This window comes from Miscanthus floridulus, chromosome 1, assembly GCF_019320115.1.
Source record: "Miscanthus floridulus cultivar M001 chromosome 1, ASM1932011v1, whole genome shotgun sequence".
NCBI lineage: Eukaryota > Viridiplantae > Streptophyta > Magnoliopsida > Poales > Poaceae > Miscanthus > Miscanthus floridulus.
In genome coordinates this window covers 171,682,713-171,699,889 of record NC_089580.1, presented here as the reverse complement: position 1 = coordinate 171,699,889, position 17,177 = coordinate 171,682,713, and the positions used below count along the sequence as shown (strand labels likewise).

Sequence of the window (17,177 nt, the reverse complement as noted above, 5' to 3'; positions counted from 1 at the left end):
CAGCGTGCGACGGAGACACATCCCCAGCGAACGGAGTCTGGGCAACCAAATCAGCGACTGTGCTGTGTTGATTCATGACTGCATCTGGCTAATTAGCCACGGAGAAAGAGATAGCGTACATAGGCTACGCGTGCAGGCGATGCGTTCGGTTGCAAGCATTCATTCCGAATTCTGAACCGAGTACGTGCGCCGTTCGTGTGAGCGCTGCGCTGGCCAGCCGGTGGGCGCGGGCGCAACTCGTGTGCTCGCGGCTGACGAGACGTGGGACTTTGGGAGGACGGTGGTCGTCACGGAGGATGGCTGTGGCGGATATGGGTCTCTGGGCTGGGTTGCGGATTCAGTTGGACAGCACCAGAAGCAAGGTACGCACGGCCCGCACCTACCCAACAAGATATCAGAAGCTCGATCATTTTCTGTTTTTCTCACGTGGTTTCATTCCAACGAAAATAAGCCAACTCATTTTCTGATTTTCTCACGCGGTTATTACATTCCAACGAAAATCAAGCCAACTCGATCCCTTTCTCTCCACCAGACTGTCGTTTTTTTTCCCATGCATGTCGATCTATTTGAAGATCTTTCCCATTTGGATTTTAAAGAATCCGGCACAATGAGAGTTTAACTGCAGAACACTAATTTGCGCCACCGGCTGTTTTCTCAACTATCGATCGATATATACACACACACACAAAAAAAAAAAAAAAAAAAAAAAAACTGGCGGCCCAAGTCCAAATGTCAAGTACAAAACATTTAAAACGGCCATTCTGATCGTTGGCACTTGGCAGAAAACACTTCCCGTGCATGATCATTCAGTTGCTAATTTCATACAGTTCGTTGTTTTTGCTTGCACATGCTTTCTGTGATTGTTTAGTGCTCTCTGCCGCCTGGCGGAGTGGACGTCCTAGTCGAGCTACTTACCATTCTACGCTTCTTTGCAGCTAACTGTATGCGCTAGTGTTCTTTGTGTGTGTTTGCAGGAGTAGATGTACCAACCGGTGTTCACTAGAGTCAGAGTGGCACAAGCTTTTCCCCAACAATGGCTTACGAGCTTGCATCTCTAGCTCGGATAACGCCCCCTAGCTTATTTATGCAAGGCAAAACCGAATATGCATGACTTCTATCATCAATTTCGTTTTGAAGCCTTCTGGACCGCCATGTCTTGCTCCATGGACACTGTACAAGACACCTGGCAACAACCAGTTAACATAGACGCAATTCTGTGCATGCACGTCAAAATGCATTGTACGGCTAAGGCAATCAATATATGGAGAAGGCAAAACATTGGGAATATTGCTTTACAGTTGGCCTTAGTGCAAGTCCTGTTTTTTGCTGCTACCAAGAACACAAGGAACACGGATTTTGACGACGGAAGAGGAAGAATTGCAATTCCAAAGATATCTCTAGTCAAGAGCCCTAGATCTTGCCTCCATCCAGAGGGCATGTGCTCGTCAATGCTAGAGATTAACTTGGATCCGGAAGGGGACACGAACTCTCGCTTCTTCCAATTACATGCAGACGTCCGTCAAAAGAAAAACTTCATCGGTTTGAAGCACACAGGTTGAAAAACTAACACTAATGATATGCCACGGCGTCCGTCCCATCTGGACGGACCGCTCCGTGCGTCTCGCCCACCCGTGTGCATGCCGTTGCTCACTCCCGCCCGTGCCCTCGTCCACCTCGCTCGTCGCGGAAGGGGAGGCAGGGGAGGTCCGCGCCTACGCCTAGGCCTGCGCCTGCACCTGCGCCTGCGTTCCCAACCACAACTCACGCCTTCCGTAGGAAGGGGAGGCCTGCGCCACCGCAGTTCCCCACCAGGTAGGCCGTGACTGACGACGACGCTGTGTTTCAAGCGTTTCAGGCGTTTTCGGACATGTTGCAAGCCTATGTTTTAAATGTTTCAGTTGTTTCAGACGTATGTTTCAAGTGTTTCATCTAGATGTTGCATATGTTGCTATGACTATACACGTAGTTTTAAGCGTATATTTCAAATGTTTCAGATGTTTTCAGACTTATGTTGCAAGTGTTTCATCTAGATGTTGTATGTGTTGCTATGGCTATACACGCATGTTTCAAGAGCATATTTCAAGTGTTTCATCTGTTTTCAGACATATGTTGCAAGTGTTTTATCTGGATGTTGCATATGTTGCAAGTGTATGTTCCGAATATTTCATCTATTCCGAGTGTTGCAAAAATAGATCTGGATGTAGGTGTGGAGGAAGTCTAAGCCCTCGGTGGTCCACCTGTTATGGCTCCTTGATGTGGTGAAGATGGATGCCGCGGACAAGAGAGCGGCGGGGACAGGATGCCGTGTCGGCCGGGATGTGGAGCGGGATGGGCGCGGCCACGATGCATCGGGCGGGATGGGACGTAAGCTATGCTTCACTTAGCTGGATGGTTTCATCGTTCTCGTTCATCTTTTGGCAAAACATTAACAAGATTGTTGAACGAGGCAACAATGGACGGGATGTACATACTCGATTGATCATCGAAGAGATCTTCGTGACCTTGAGATCTCCTTCAGTTAACCGGATGGTTTCATCTGTTTTTTTAGAGGAATGTTGGAACATAATAGAAAAGGATTTAGTGCATGCCCTTTTTGCCTTCTTCAATCTAGAACTGCAAGGTTGCACCTGGTTAATGAGGCTAACATTGTTATGCTACTGAAGAAGGTGAATGCAATGACACTGGGCGATTATGGGCTAATCAACCTAATGAACAGCTTCATGAAAATGATTATGAAGGTTCTTGCCAAAAGATTGTCGTTTAGGTTTAACGAGCTAGTCTCATGTTCACAAAATGCATTCATAAAAGGAAGATTTATACACCATAATTTTCTTTATGTGAACATGATTCGAAGCCTACACAACAAAAAAACGATCAACCCTATTCATAAAACTAGACATTCTAAGGCCTTTGACTCCATAAATTGGTCCTATCTACTAGAAGTCCTAGAAGCTTTTGGATTTTGGCAAAAATGGAGAAACTGGATGACTGCAATCCTGACAGACCTCATCTTCCAATGTGATTGTGTAAATGGAAATATCTGTAGAACCATTAAACGTGTTGGTGGTCTAAGACAAGGAGACCCATAGTCACCAATGTTATTCATCTCAGCAAATAGACCCTATGTGAAAAATAATTGAAGTTGTATCTTGTTGCGAAAACGCCACCGGAATTACTACGACCAGTAGTTGAAGAGGCCAGCCTTTGGATTTCGGCAGGATTCCTTTTTGAGGTCAACTTCTCGGGGGATCAAGAGTAATCCCCACGTGATTTAATTTCCACTGATGCCGGTAATCCGGGGGGTGGAGGGGCATAGCCCGTCAAGTTTACAACAAGATCAGTAATTTACAAGGGGAAATATTACATACTGAGCGGATTTCTCCAATTGTTCGCAATTGCGAGCTCCTTCCGCGGGATCTGACAGCTCCAAGTCGGCTTCCTTGCAAGTGGCGACCAGGCGATCAACACTTGGCTCTAGCCCTCTGAACACGACATCGTTCCTTTGCTGCCATATCTCCCAGCAACAGAGTAGGATTAGGGGGTGAGCTACCTTCTTGTGCACCCGCTGCGGCACTTGTGTCTTCCAGAGCTCGGTGACTTTGGCGATCCCTTCCAGTTGCCAGCCGATCCTCTCCCAGAAGCTTTTGACAAACGAGCAGCCTGAGAAGATGTGGTCCGCAGTTTCATCGGCCTCATTGCAGACCTCGCATTGTGCCTCTTGTAATTTCGGCAGCCGTCACCTGGCTAATTTCGGCAGGATTCCGTCACCTGCAAACCTTGCAGCCGCTAGTTCTAGCAAACTCGTCACAAATCGTTCTTGTAAATTGGCCAGGGATGAGCTTTTATCTGTGTTTGTGTGTTTGTTAGCTGCTCCATTCCGTGGTAATTTACTTTGGATTGTTGTAGCCAACTGTGACTCTACTTGTGCCTAATGAAACACGTATCATAAGGACACGTTCGTTTTATTTTTTGAGATGACGGCGCAATTCAACATTCTTGAGCTGTACTGCCAAAGCGGCCCATTTGTGTTGCTCCCTTTATGCCAATGACGTGAGCGTTTTTGCTAACCCAATCACTACGCACTTGCATGCCATGTCATAAAGCTTCTAGGACTTTCATGCAGCTAGAACGGTATTGTGCTATGCATGTGTGAGCGTGGCTTGTTTGGGTTATAAAATATGTTGGCAACGGTTAGGGTCTTTTCTCTCCGTCTCTCATGACCAATATAGTAGATAAAAATATAACACATAGACATAAAAGATAGGGAGACTATTCTTTACTTATCTGAATATTGATAATTACAACATATAGCTTCCACGTATATATAGTCCTACCAAGATCTAAGAGTTTAGCAGTGCACGTTCGAGAAAAAAGATCTAAGAGTTTAGTAAGAGCCAACATACAAACAGACTAGGATTAGGATTTCTCCCTCTCCTTTCCTTCTAGGAGAGAGTCTGTATGTTTTACAATACTCCCCTTTGGACGATTACCATGATATACACATGCCTCGTTAAAAACTCCATCCGAAAACCCAGCGAAAAAACGGTTCTCAGAGAAAAGAATACATCACATTCGTTAATTGCATTGCACATGTGTCTCATTAAAAATCTTGTGTGAGAAACTTTCAAGTAAAAACTCACATAGGAAAAAAGAGTACAACATTTAACCTTTTTGTCATGTATTCTTCATAAATAGATATTGATCCTCATGATCCAGGCATAAACTCCAGTGTTTTAGCAAATATAATATACTTGGTCTTTGTAATTCTATTGGTTAACCTTCAAGGTAGATTCAATAAAATATGCTCCCCCTCGTAAAGCTAAATTTTGAACTTTATTGTTCAAACCACACTTTTCATAAACTTGTGCTTAATTAATGGTATGCAGTACCACAATACTATATGTTTTAAAAGTTTGCTCATATTCTTCTATGAATTATATGAGTATAAACAAGAGCAATATACTTCATGTATAATGATCACTTATTAGTTGTGCAAAACAAATAAAATTTATCATTCTGGATAATAAATCCTTTCTGAGGATTATGGGGGTAAATAAGTAATATTCAATATCTTCTAGATAGTGTATCAAACTTATAATAGAGTTCGAATACTTATAATTCTTCCTTAGTGGATTTTCAAAATATGTGTTCTAAAAATCTTCGGGATTTTAATTGTACCACTAAATAATAAATCCAATCTTGCATTTGGCATTTAGGAGATAATTCAATTGCCAAAGTCACCATTATTCTTGTACCTTCTATGGTATTTAGAGGATATCAACACTTCGTTGCTAGCTTCCAATATACACTTTCTGAGTGTTTGTATGACACCTTCATGGTATTTATGATTCCTCATTTTTTTTCTCTCGGATCTATATTCACTTCAGAAATTAATAGTGTTTATTCTAAAATCGACTGATAAATCCTTCATGGATTAACTTCTTCAATGATGTTCTCATTTTCGGTGAATAACATTTCTCATCTATGAGATATATTCTCTACTTCATGAGAGATTGTTATGTGATATGCACAATAAGATAGTATTATTCACTATAAAGTCATTTGATGACTCTTCCTTCTAGAACATGCTCTTCTTGAGACTTAAATATTCATACAGAAATATATTCTACCTTAGATTTCTTAATACTTAGTATGATATTTAATTTCTATATGCTACGATTTCTATTCTTCAAGAATTATGATTTTTAGAATCCACTTATTAACTACATATTTTAAATTTAATCATTTTATTTGCCAGATATATAGCATAACATTTATTTCTTTTTAGTAGGAGATTCAACCTCAATTGCTTTATTCATTGACCCGATATAATCGCTACAAGTGACTTTGCTATGGACTTTGTTTTTTGGATCCAGGTTCTCATAAGAGAAACATTTGCAATTATAGAGGTAGCGTTGTCGACAATTATTATTTTCTCCTAATATTCTCACAATATGAGATCATTCTATCTCTTTATTATTTTCCAAATAAGAGATAATTTATTATTCTGCGTACCCAACACTATGATGCGCGCGCTTAGTGTGTTGGATTTTATCTTCATGATGATCCTCTTCTATGAGGTGCTTAACCTTCTTCATGAGGTGTTCTTTTCATGAGAATGGAGTTTGTTCTTATGTTATTTAACAAGTATACACTAAACTAGAACCCATAGACATCCCGTAGATTTTAGCTTGATAGTATATAACATTTAGTTACTACTAGTAAACACAACTTCTAATTTTTTATAACTTCAAGTTACTCCTCTCATTTTCAAAAATATCTAGCATATGCTCCGCTTCATGCTTCACAAGAGCATTTGTCAAACTATTGTTTGATTTAGTGTGTGATACTATTTCTGCTTTAAGCTTTAAGGAATATTTTTCTCTTAAGATCATTTTCCTTCTATGGAAATAATATTTGGCACTCAAAATAGGCTTTCTCTCCCCCTAATGCCAACATTAAATCTTTAATAGCATACTTCAAAAGATATCTCCTATCATGAGCTTAAAATAATTCAAATTTATGTATCTCCGACTACGAGCGGAGGCCCATTCATGTATGCTATGATAAAATTTTATGGGAAATCTTCACGTACATATTTAAATACGGAGGTTATTATACATTATATGCACTGAGCTAGAATACATAAAGTGCACTTAATAATGTTTAGCATTCCTACAAACTTAGGGATGTTCTCCCCTAATTTGCACATATCATAGTTTATAAAACTATTTTATTATCTAGCTTCTTTATTCTTTAGCCTAAAAAATTCATCCAAGTACTCATACTTTAAAAAAATAGATCATACACTTTAAATGTATAAAATACACAACATTCAAATTCACATGGAATTTCTTCTAGAAATTTCTAATTGCCATTAATACATAATTCTCCAAATGCCTTTTCTTCAAAAATCCCAAATCATCTAAGTGTGTTATCTACCATCTTAATTCCATAATTATTCACCCCATCAATTGGATTACTTCTCTATTTAGCTAATTTCAGATTAACCAACTTTCCCTGATCTTAGGCTACTTGGCCCTAGACCAATTCATTGCTTATACATGCGATCTATTGAAAGCAAGATATTTCTTAGTTCAATGGGAACTATAGACATAGTGTACTAGCTAGCCAATCTAATTCCGAGGGAAGTGCAAGATAGCTACTAGCTATAAACATAGCTGCTATGCTAATATACATTCCGAAGTGGAGATAGTTGCAGCTCGACGAGAGCACAATATAGTGATACACATTCGAGTGTAATGTGGAATGTTGATATTCAATACAACGTAATAGATAACAACAAAATGCAAAGCTACAAGCTTACTTACAATTAGTACAATGTAGTGAAAGTTAACTTGGCCAGAAGAGATGTGGCTAGGACTTCAAGTCCTGATACATGCACTTAAGATAGATTTAGGAAGGTTGTGCCTATTAAATATATATTATCCAAATTTTCTCATGCCTTCACCCAAAATTCCTCCCATTTTTCATGCCATAATTACTTCAAGTAATAATATGCTACATGCATCATCTATGAATAATCATTTCTAATGTTCCATAGAATTCAATCATACTTCTATTATTCATTGGTATTGGCATGAAATTCACATATCCAGGTACTATTCAGTGTACAACAACACATTCAAGATAGGACATAAACTTCTAGTTCTTGGGCTAAAGTATTAAATACTTAGTTTTAGGATTATACAATTTCTTGGCTAAATTGATCCTTCTAAGATCAGTTAATATGATAGTATACTCCAATTGTTTAGGCAAACTAGGCAATTGTTTATATGCAAAACATATAACTCTATAATTCATTCCATGCAAGATTAACATATATTACTGCAAGTAAAAAATTATAACTAAGAATATTAAATGCTTCACATTAGTCTCCAAGACAATAGATTAACCATTAACTCTTCTATGAGTATATGAGAACCACTTAATTCAACGGGAATTAAAACTTAATGCACCACCACTACTACTAATACTTCATGATAGTAATTTCAAAGACAAAACAAATATGTAAGCACGTGATTCAAGTTCTTTGTCAAGAAAAACCCTTAAATATTCTAAATAATATCCATTCTCTCATGTCTTTACTTCTATACATGAGAGGCGGTAGCTTCATGCTTTATTCAATAGTTATGATATACGGTCACAAGCCTTCAAGGGGTGTAATATATGCAAGCTAACAATATCCTGGTTTATAAAGCTGTCTAAAAATTCCAACTCAAATTTTTATTTGAGTAATTTCTGATGATAAATTCAAATACTTCATGTATTGCATTGCTCTTTGATATTCTATACACAAGAGATATTTCTTCGAGAACATTCATTGATAAAATCTTATTTACCATCTTGTATTCTAGACATTTAATATAAAGCTTCAAGCTATTGTTTAAAGTGCAGCACTATACCTCAATCCATAGGCATACAAGCTTGAAAATTCAACTTTCAATGCAATATTATATTCTGTAATAATCATAAGTTTGGATTTTTCTCATGCAGTGAGTCCCACAATGCATTTGTTATTTATCTCGGCCATATACTCATTTTAGAGAGTAATCAGAAAATCCTGAGTTCACTACACTTCAATGGTAGCAAAATATCCTACATGGATTTAGTAATAACCATAACAAATGATTCTATTGTTCAAAATAATTCTAGGATATTTCTTTCTTTTTTAAGGCATGCATATCAACATAAATTGGACCATGTGCATATATGTTTACTACATGTAAACAAGTAGCAAGGTGCAAAAAAAGTAGTGGATGATTATTCAAAATATTCTTAGAAGCATCCTAGCATTTTTTTAGGATTATGGTATATGTAAATTTTCAGAATTAATACCAAGTATTCGTTCATCCCATAAATTCATTATGCTAGGAAAAATAAATATGAGCCTCTCAAAGATGATAAGTCTAAGGTCCGCAAGATTTAGAGAGCACATATACATTATCCCATATTTCTAGTGTAATAATTCAAGATTTTATTCTTACAACTGCATGGTATATAATTCATAATGTGTGATAAATAAATGCATTCAAGATAGCATAAAAATATCAGCACACATACGTTATACATAAACAGAAGACAAATATTGTAAACGTATATAATTTACTGTAAGACATAAACATATTTTTCTTCTAGAAATTCCAAGACCGATGCACCTTTTTAAGATGAGAGGGACTACGGGCCCTATCTTTCTGAAATTCTTAAATTTTTTAGTCTGTCCCGGTGCTTCTAGCATATAGTGGTTGGAGGTTGCAGGGAGCTACAGGTATGTCCAAAAGATGCAACAATTCGAAAAATAGTGGAGCTCGTAAGGAGTTCGAGTTTATAAATGGAATTACAGATCTCGTTGGATCCCCATCAACTTCAAGCTGATGCAACACAGATTCAATCTGATGTCTGTTCTAGATTCAATGCTCGTCTGCTGGCGAGGCATAGCAAGCATGCGAATAAGCCATCGGCCGTTCTAAAGAGCCTGTGTAGAGGTCGGAATTAGACAAGAACTACTGGTCTTGGCCCCGACAACTTCACACACCAAATAAATCGTGGATGACAGCGTCGACGACGTTCATGTCGTGTGATCGCACTGTCGTTAGCTTTCGTGCCAGCGACGACCAATTTGGTAATGGAAATAAGGTGTACGAGTCCTAGTACGCATGCAAACCTCGGCGGCGCCCTGACTTCAGGCCGGCGAGAATACAATCTTCTGTACTCGCCTCGATGACTACATGTCATGTACCAGCAAGCAAAGGTGTCCAGAACTCCAGATATGGCACATGCGAGTGCGACTCGGATTCTATGCAAAAATCTTGCCTTATGTGTTCATATACGTAGCTAAAACCTGAAAGGCGAGCCGGCGCCAATGCAAGGTCACCGAATCCGGACGGTATTGACTGCATGTCAAACACATGACCGGTCCGATGTAATTGTACAGGTGATCAATGATGCATGCCATTTAGCTTTCTTTACTTGCTAATTAATGCAACGAATAATTGACTTCTAGTCTGTAGTTCAAGTGCTACTTGCATGTCCATGTAATACCACTCGTACATGCAGTTTCACGGTGATGTCGTGATCTCCCATCCAATTCATGTACTCTAGCTCGATTGGGAAAACAGGGTTTCTAGCTACCCGTGCAAACATCGAGTAGATTAATCCAGCTTGATGGCCGGCACAAAACAATGTACGAGATGTGTTTCATACCTCATAGAGGATACCGAATTGATCTACTCCACTTGCCGCGTAGGGCAGATACATACAACATAGGGCGTTTTGGTATTGTCGTAGATCTACCCACTTGACGGTGACAGTACATGTCGACACAGTGCATATTAGTTGCAAGTAGAGGTAGTAGATCCGTTCCGCTAACAACGTCGAGGATGTCGACGTCGTCGAAGAAGTCGCGGTGTAGACGTTGACACGAGCATCCGTGTCGAGGTCGACGACAGCTTCAACGGTGATGTCGACGTAGAGCTTGTCGTGCTGATAACATGTTATAAAACATGTTGCCAGCGGTTAGGACCTTTCCTCTCCATCTCTCATGACCAACATAGTAAATGAAAGTATAACATATAGACATAAGAGATTTTTTTTAGATAATGGATAAAACAATATCCGGCCTCTACATCCATAGATGTACACAGCCCATTATTACAAAGTTTTGGAGGAAAAAGAGAGAGCCAGTCTTATAGATCGACCCGGACGCTAATTCAAATAGTATAAATGTTTCCATCCTTTATTGGATATCTCTAAAGCAATTATTTCCAATTTCTTGCTCATCGTAGAGAGCGCGTCCTTGGCTATCTCATCACGCTGCAGCTGGGCCCAAGAGCGTAACCAGTACGTTCATCTGAAAATTACCTGCATCATAGAGTTAGATCTCATTTGATTAAAAACAACATCATTACGGCATCTCCAAATAGCCCAAAACATGGCAGCCACCCCCACCCAAATCAAATTTCTAATCCTTTTATTTTGATTAGTTAGCCAATTACCAAACATGTGGCTGATTGATCTTGGTTGGGTCAGACTAGTAGCAAAAAATATAATCCTCCATATCATTTTGGTAAGGGGACAGTCTAGGAACAAGTGTTGAATAGTTTTATTCCCATTACAGCAGATGCACTTCTGACTCCCCTTCCAATTTTTCCTAGCGAGGTTGTCTTTGGTTAAGACGACACCCCTTTGCAAGAACCAAAGAAAGATTTTAATTTTTAGAGAAATTTTTATCTTCCAGATCTTCCTATGACGAAAAGGTGTTTGTGTATCTATAAGATAGAGATACATAGAGCGGACAGAGAATAACCCAGATTTGGTTAAACTCCATCTGAAGTAATCTGAACCTTCCACCAATTCGACATTTGAGATCCGTGCTACTAAACTAAGCCATTCTATAAGTTTATTATCCACCAGAGTCCTTCTAAAAGAGATGTTTAGTGGGCTAGTAGTCATCACTTTTGAGACTGTTGCGTGAGGATCCCGCACTATATTATATAAGGATGGATATTTAAATTTCAGAGGCTTATCTCCTACCCATGTGTCGTCCCAAAACCTAGTATTGGTTCCATCTTTAATATCGAATGAACCATTAGCCAGCACCTCATCTTTGATATGCATGAGTCCTCTCCAGAAATGAGAGTCATTGGGTTTGGCTGTCACCTGAGTTAGGCTCTTGGAGCTTAAGTATTTATTCCGTAAAAGAGATTGCCATATGTCTTCTGAGTTTAGCAGATTAACTAGCCATTGGCTAGAAGGCATTTATTTTGTAATTGTAAATTTAGGATACCTAATCCTCCTTGGTCCTTAGGACGGCAAAGGATGTCCCATCTGGAAAGACGATATCTATGTTTATCTGAGTAGCCTTGCCAAAAGAACCTTGATCTATAATGATCTAGGTTTTTAATGACCCCCTTAGGGATCTCAAAGAAGAACATCATAAACATAGGTAGGCTGCTTAAGACTGAATTAAGCAGAACTAGTCTACCCCCATATGATAGGTATTTCGCTTTCCAACAAGAGAGTTTCTGTTCGAAACGATCTTCCACCTTTCTCCATTCAGAATTCAGGAGTTGTCTATGGTGCATTGGGACCCCTAGATATCTGAAGGGATATTCCCCTGCATTGCATCCAAAGAGACTAGTATAAAAGGATTCCATCTCTTTAGCTGCACCATAGCAGAAGACTTTGCTCTTGTGGAAGTTGATCTTCAGCCCAGATAGCTGTTCAAAAGCGCAAAGCAACAGTTTTAGATTCTGTGCTTGTTCTGGGTCGTGATCAATAAAGATAATGGTGTCATCTGCATATTGTAATATGGACAGACCATCATCTATAAGGTGGGGGACGACACCTCTTATCTGACCATCGACTTTTGCTCTGTTAATAAGTAGAGCTAGCATATCTGCAACGATGTTGAATAAGATTGGTGACATTGGATCTCCCTGTCTGAGTCCACGTTTGGTCTAGAAATAGGGTCCTACATCATCATTGACCTTGATTCCCACACTTCCTCCGGTGACCATAGTTTCAACCCATCGACACCATTTGGGGGAGAAACCTTTCATTCGTAGCGTTTGTTGTAGGAAAGGCCACTTCACTTTGTCGTATGCCTTTTCAAAGTCAATCTTGAAAATGACACCGTCTCTCTTTTTGGTGTGAAGTTCATGGATGGTTTCGTGTAAGATAACGACCCCTTCCATTATGTTCCTACCTGTCATAAAGGCAGTTTGCGTTGGTCTCACCACAGTTTTAGCTACCATATTAAGCCTATTTGTGCCCACTTTAGTGAATATTTTAAAACTCACGTTAAGAACACAAATTGGCCTGTATTGCTGAATTTTTATGGCATTATTCACTTTTGGGATTAAGGTAATAATACCAAAATTAAGACTGTAGAGATCAAGAGCCTCCCTATGCAACTCAGCAAATAAGGGTAGAAGATCATCCTTGATCACTCCCCAAAACACCTGATAGAATTCCGCAGGAAAACCATCCGGCCCTGGAGCTTTATTACGCTCCATCTGGAAGACCGCCTCCCTCACTTCAGATTTAGTGAACGGGCTGATGAGGATGTCGTTTTCCTCCGGTGATACCTATGGAATATCCAGGTTTTGGTCTTCCCTAAGGGAGATATCGAAATTCTCCGGCTGGCCAAAGAGTTCTTTATAATAAGTCGTAATATGACTTTTGAGATGATCATCACCGATCACAACACCTTGATCATTTTCAAGTTTATAGATATGTTGCTTGCGATGTTTCCCGTTGGCAACTAGATGAAAGAACCAAGTGTTAGCATCCCCTTCCAAGAGGGTTTTAACTTTGGCTCTCTCATACCATTTTAGTTCCTCCTCTCTCAGAAGGTTAACTAAACGTTCTTTTAGATAATGCTTCAGATTAATCTCTTGATCAGATAAGGGAGAGATCTCAGCTTTCTTATCAAGATTCTCTAAAAGAGCTAGCAGAGTCTTTTTTTTTCTTTTCGATATGACCCTGCAGTGTGTTTCGCCCAGCCCCTTAGATATTGTCGGAGTCTGCGGATCTTGAACTGCCAACGTTCAAGGGGGGTTGACCCAGAGCATGGAGATTGCCAGATATTTGCAACCATATCATAAAATCCATCTCGTATCAACCATCCCCTCTCAAATTTGAAAGGATGATTGTGGGTCTGGTGGGTTGAAGCACTTGTGTTAAGAATTAGGGGAGTATGGTCAGAGATATTCCTATCCCTAGGTTCTACTGTTGTCAATGGGAACATGATTTCCCATTCCGTGCTAACGAGAACTCTATCTAACTTCTCAAAGGTTGGATTATCCCCTGGCCCCGCCCATGTGTATTGACGGCCTGCCATTGTAATCTCCTTAAGATCTAGAGATTCAATAATAGCATTAAAAAGATTTGGCCATTTAGGGTCAAAGTCCCCAGTACTTTTATCTTCTGGGCCTCTCATTATGTTGAAATCTCCTCCTAACATATATGGAAGGGTTTCTTTGGAGCACGTGTTGGCGAGTTCTACTAAGAAAGCACTCTTATTCTATAGTTGTGCTGGTCCATATACCGTATATAGCACAAATTTGAAGTCATTTGATTTGACTCTTAGGGTGAATTTTACATAAAAATCTCCCTCAGCAATGGCTCCAATGTCAAAAACATTCAAGTCCACACCTAGAAGGATGCCCCCAGACCTACCGTGGGGTGCCATGGTGTGCCAAAGAAAATCATGTCCCCCACAAAGATTTTTGAGAACATGATCCGGGAACGAGTCCCGTCCTGTTTCGGATAGAGCAATAAAATTAATTTGCTCTTCCTTCACTAATTCAGCCAAAAACCTTTGCTTAGCCAAGTCTCCAAGACCTCTGCTATTCCAGAAAACACCCTTCATTTTATAATAATTTTTGAGGGGGTCTTTGGCTTTTTGGGAAGTTTGCCATTAACTATATTCTTGGCATTATTATATTTTTTCTTCCGTCAGAGTGGAGAGAGATCTAAGATTTGATCATTCTCCTCCTCCAGCAAATTCTCATTTAGATTTCCACAGGCGTGGCTGAGAATTGCATCAATTTGGTCATCCTGCTCATCATCACTCTCAAGATTGGAGAGTTTAGATTTAGCAGAACCTTTCTTTGTATTAGCACATAAAACTAACCTGTCTACCTCTAAGTTTTTGATTGTAACTACATCTGAGGTACCTAGGTTGATGCCTACCCTACCAAGGTTTGAAAGGACTTTGGAATCTGGAAAGCTAGTGAAAGAGTTACCTAGGAATTCAAGGTTCTTCTTAGCTGCCAGCCGTTCAGCCTTGTGTAGTGTATGGACGTCCGCCGTTGCCGCATTCCTGGAGCTTCGACGCGGCGCTTTGATGGGCGCTGCCATAACTACAGGTGCCATATCTCCCACTGCCAGGGTAGTAGTGTCCACGGATATGGTCACCTCCTCTGTATAGGTCGCAGTCGGCGGCACAGGTGGTGCGGGTTGCTCTTCAGTTGATGAGATGAGGTTGCCAACCGCATGCATCTCTACTGCCCTGGCCAAGGGCGTCGATGAGGCCAGTGTGGCCTGTGGCAGGGATCCAGCGTCCTCAGATCCCGCTGGGAGGAGATCTGTGCCAGCTTGGGGGGTAGGTGCCAGTGATGGACCCCCTGAGCCAGGTAGTGCCACTGCATCAACCTCAAGGTCTCCCACTATAGGCAAGGGAGACATGAGTGGGCTACCTGGGCGGCACAGGGCCTCACCACCCATGATGTCGTCGTGGTCCTCAGCAATGGCCGGCGCGGGGGAGTGGCTGAGGGTGGCATCACTGCCCTCGCCATCACCCTGCGCGGCCACTAGCAGCTCCGGAGGTGGTGTGGTAGTGTAGGGGAGGAAGCATATGGGTTTGGTTGATGAAGCACCCCCCCACTCCCACCCCCCCCCCCCCAACAGCCTTGTCCGTCGCAGTGGTAGAGAGCTCCGCGGCCAGTGGATCCACCGTCGGGCTAGGATAGCCCGACAGTGAGGTACCCAAGGTCGGTGCGGCCACAGCGCACTCCAGCGCGAGAAGGGGGGCCGTAGGCGATGTAGAGCCCCCCAACTCAGCATGATCAGTCGACGTCGTCGGCGATGACAAAAAAACAGAAGAAGGGTTGATTTTGTTAGGTGAATCAACAAGCTTATTATAATCAGCCAATTCTTCAGCTGTCAGAGGAGAATAAGTCTTCCTCATATCACCGTCTTCTGACTCTAGCATGACTCTGATACTGATCTCATTAATGAGCTACGTGCATGTTAGATCCAGGGCCTCTTCTACCAAAGCAGCTTGCTTCTGAGGGGGCAAATTCTATGGAGGTGCTGAAGATTTGTCAGAAGCTTTTGTATTATTCTGGGGGTGTTGGGGATTATGAGCTTTTGTCAGAAGCTAATGTGTAAGATGAATTTTGTAAACCTATGCAATATAAAGATCGATATCTGCTAATTGATGGTTTTTTTGTGATGGGGTTGGTCATCTTGTTCATTTGCTTTCTCTGTTTGTTCTTTGATTTGCAAGCCTAGCTTTTGGTTTTACAGATTGGTTTTATATTCTCAAGCGCAAACTTGTTTTTATCTATCTAAAAAATGTGCTAAGGCATCAAGTTAGTGATCTAAGAAGTTTCATTGATTAATCTCTTATAAATTTTGTTTAATTACAAACCGGGACGAAATTAGCATAAATGTTGGGTTTATAAACCCAGGGTCCCTCGGGGACCGGCTTCCACGCCAGGGCTCGGCCTAGGAGGATGGCCTTTTTTTTCTTCTAGACCGGCCTGAGAGTCTAAATTCAACAGACCGGAGCACTCGTTTTAGGCCCTGGTCGCCTTCAGCCCATCTTTCCGACCGGAGCACTAGCTCAGGCTCAGGCCAACTCCGAACGGCCTCTCCGATCGGAGCGCTAGCGTCAGGCCCTGGCCGCCTTAGCACAACCTCCACCCAGAAAGCTTGACCCGAGGACCGCCTCTGACTCCGACCCCATGTCTCCGATCGGGGTTCATAGAAAACCCTGCCCATCACTGTTCTCCGACTGGCGCGCCAGTACCAACTGGGGCCATCCGACCGGGGACGCCCGTTCGGAAAGAACTAGAAGGCGTACTAAGGAAGGCAAGACGGGGCTCGCAAGTCAAACCACGGCACCAGGGACCATACCCTACAGAATAGTGCTTTACAACCGCCCTGCCACAAACAGTATTGTAGGTGCCAACATTTACCTCTATAGTATTGTAGGCGCCGGTCAAAACACCCATACGGTAAGACCCCCCCCCCCCACGTTCCTCTGGGCATCAACAGTATTGTGGGCGCCGGAATTCACCGTACCAAGTGAACATGGTAAAGCCATGTTCCAGTCGGCGAGACAACATTTTTGCAGGTACCGACGTCCTCCAGTCTTGAAGAAAGCAGCAAAACCTCCCACATGTACCTGACATTCTGCAGTGACATCAACAGTATTGCGGGCGCCCACCATTGTCCCATCCCCGTCGGCGTGGGCAACAAGGCTTAGAAACGTCCGTACTCTCTCTCCCTCTCACTTGTAAAGCCATCCCCTTCTTTTATAAAAGGGGATGTGGTCCCTCCAAACAGAGGTAGTTAACCCAAGTCAACTTCTTCAAGCTTAGACTCACTAGATCGACATCAACACCTTATAACCGCAGGACCAC

General features: G+C 41.4%; 1 pseudogene; it reads right to left on the bottom strand.

Annotated features, from left to right (window-relative positions):
• Positions 1-10,725: 10,725 nt before the first annotated feature.
• On the bottom strand, positions 10,726-16,766 carry LOC136467136 (uncharacterized; annotated as a pseudogene).
• Positions 16,767-17,177: the final 411 nt, after the last annotated feature.